The sequence below is a fragment of the Populus euphratica genome, unplaced genomic scaffold, assembly GCF_000495115.2.
Source record: "Populus euphratica unplaced genomic scaffold, PopEup_1.0 scaffold93.1, whole genome shotgun sequence".
In the NCBI taxonomy this organism is placed as follows: Eukaryota; Viridiplantae; Streptophyta; class Magnoliopsida; order Malpighiales; family Salicaceae; genus Populus; species Populus euphratica.
The window spans coordinates 979,023-981,999 of NW_011499873.1; the positions used below are offsets into that span (position 1 = coordinate 979,023).

A 2,977-nucleotide genomic window follows, 5' to 3' on the forward strand; every position below is an offset into this window, starting at 1 on the left:
AAGAAAACTACTCTCTAATAAATAAAAGAGACCTAAATCACCTAATAAATAAACTATCAAAAGAACAGTGATTTTCATTGGTCGAAGCCCATAAGAGGTTTCGTTTAGTGATCGTCTCACGGCCTCGTGGGCATCGATGGTCAAAAGAGATTGCGAATCATAAAAACAATCTGCAATTTCTATTATAGCCTCCATTCCCTATTTCTAACGAACAAAAAGAACGCACCTCGGCGCCATGGTTATATGTCTCCCGTATGCTCCTTCAAAAATATATGCTCTCCCTGTCTTTCTGTCTATGTCATACACACCGAATAACAATTGATACTATGGCAAGAAGAACAAATCAGAATCAGAATGAAAAGAACAAGGCAGGCACCTTCTTTTTAGCCACTCTAATTCTGTGGTTCGTCTCCGTTCTGTTCGAGATTATTTTCAACAAGCGCTCGGAGCTACTTTGGATTGATGCTGGAGCTTTTATTTTTCCAGATAGCCAATTGGGTCGTTCGGTCTTTTATCTCTCGTGACCCTCTCTTTGTTAACACCTCCGTTTCTCTCCTCCACTCCACCATCATCTCCGTGTCAGGTTCTCAATATTTCTGTCATTCTGCTCTCTCTCTCTCTTCATTTGTGTTTCTGACATCTTATTGGAAGATGTTTCTGATAATTATGGAAAGAATAGCTTGGTTTCGTTGCCTGCTGTGCGTCTTTCTGTATAAATGTTCATATTGGGAGGCAACATTATAGTCACTGTTGCTTTTGTCGGTAACAGAGGCATCAGTTTTTAAGCAGTCTTTTCGATTAAAAGTTAATCACCAACTACCAGAATTTTGTGTTTTGATGGAAAAGATGTTTAAAATTTGAGAAGGGTAGATTTTGAATTCAATGAAGTTTCTTGTGCTCAACTATTTTGATGCTTCTAAATTTCATGCTGCGACGTGCTTGCATTCCTTTGTGATGTGCTTCTTATCTTATCATTATTAATTCCTAGACTTGTCTGCTTGCTTCGCAGTGGTTTTCATTTTGGCTAATCAGTGTTTAAAAAAAGGTCCCAATGGGATGTTGAACATTCACAGCTGGTTGGAGGTACTTGGGAGTGGGCGTATGCTGCTTTGGGCTTCTCATGTGGTTATTTTGCATATGATCAGTTGGATATGCTCCATTACCGATTATACAGCGGTTTAATCCCTTCCATCCTGGGTCACCATCTGATTCTTCTCGTCTGCTTTACTCTAGCTCTGTATCGAAACGTCACAATGAACTATCTTATTCTCACTCTGGTCTGCGAGGTATGTTTTCCTTTCGGGCCTTTATGCAAACTCAATGCAGATGTTGTTCCATAATGCTATCAATGAAATCCACTTTTCATACAGCTGCATTCAATATTTCTTCATGTGAGGATAGTGCGGCAGATGGCTGGAGTTCGCGATGCCATGAGCACTATTGTGAGGATGGAATGGGTTCTTAATTGGCTTACTTTCATTTTTGCAAGATCCTTGTCTCACATACTCATCACCATCAAGCTGATCGCTGACGCTTCCAGGTTTGAAAAGGGCGTGGTGTTGCCACTTGCTCTATTTAGGATGGCTGGAATGAATTTAATCAATGCTGGTCTTGGCATTGATCTGTTCAATGCCTTCACAAGAGAGAGAACTCCCCAGAAAAGCAGCCATCATCAGGGTGAATGACTGGCAGAAAGGAGGGTAAAGGGAATGCTTATGCTGTGCTTTGTTCTCCTTGAGATTTCTTCAATTTGTTAGATAGATCTGTTTAAATTTGTTTGACCTGGCATGGATCTTTCTGCATTGAATTGCTGTTAGCTCACTGTAATAATACCTACTTCAGAAATATTGTAAATCCCCTGTACGTGCTAATGTGATTTGTTTCGAACAAGCTGTCGAACAACATGGTTATGTTAGTTATTGTATGTTTCTGTGTTTTAATTAGTTATTTTTGAAAAAAAGTTAAATTTTTTATTTATTTTAATATATTATTATCAAAAATAATTCTGACGATACTATTTCTTAGTACAATGAATGACTGGAGAATGACGGGACACGTGTGATCATTTCTACTATGTGTTCTCAAGTAGTCCTCCTTCTGAAACTTTCCGATTTTAATTGCCACCGCATAAGTGATCCACAATTTTGTGGACTGGGTTTTCGGCAATGCCACCTGTAGGCTGTAGCATGTTTTCGGCAACTCGCCAGTTGTTAAGATGTCTATGGGCATCTGAAAACGAAAGGTCCTACCGGGAGTCGAACCCAGGTCGCTCGATTCAAAGTCCAGAATGCTAACCACTACACCATAGAACCTTGCGGTTCGCGAGTGCAAATATCTTACATTATTTACTTTTTTATCAGGAGGATGCCTTATCTACAGAATCAGAAAACCGATCCTGAGGGTCCAGCCAATGGTTCGTCCTTGTGGGTCCTTTTAAGTGGGAATTGGAATTCAACTTCATAGCTCCATTTAAGGGTTTCTACGGTAATATCATGTTGCTTTTATGCTTGATTCCATCGGATGATTTTTTGAGATGTTTAATTGATGTTATAAAATGTTAATTTGGCTTAAAATGATTGGAATGTACGAAGATCAAAGTGACGGGGGTTTTTCGGAACAGGTTGAAATTTTTTTTAAGGATTTGGAATTTTAAAAGAATAGTAAATTAGATTATGTTATCTTTATCGACCAGTTGATTGGTTGATTTAATAGTTTTGATTGATTGTTAACTTAATTTTATTAGTTTTAATTTATTTGGGTAATGTTTGGGATTGATAGATTCTATTTTAGTTTTATAATTATATTTTAATTTTTGAGTTGTAATTTTTTATGATTATTTCAAATTATTTTTGAATATTTTTTTATTTTAAGTTTTGCTGAGGTTTGGCTTGATAATTCTAGCAATTTTTAAATTTTATTTGGCATTTAATTCACCTATATTTTTTATGACTACTTCAAATTATTTTTAAATATTTTA

At 36.9% G+C, this 2,977-nt stretch overlaps 1 non-coding gene and 1 pseudogene across 1 annotated transcript; one reads left to right on the plus strand and one right to left on the minus strand.

Annotated features, from left to right (window-relative positions):
- The first annotated feature begins 119 nt into the window (after positions 1–119).
- LOC105127799 (TLC domain-containing protein 2-like) lies at positions 120–2,573 on the plus strand (annotated as a pseudogene).
- TRNAQ-UUG (transfer RNA glutamine (anticodon UUG)) lies at positions 2,241–2,312 on the minus strand. The gene has a single exon. It is a non-coding gene; the product is annotated as a tRNA-Gln (tRNA).
- Positions 2,574–2,977: the final 404 nt, after the last annotated feature.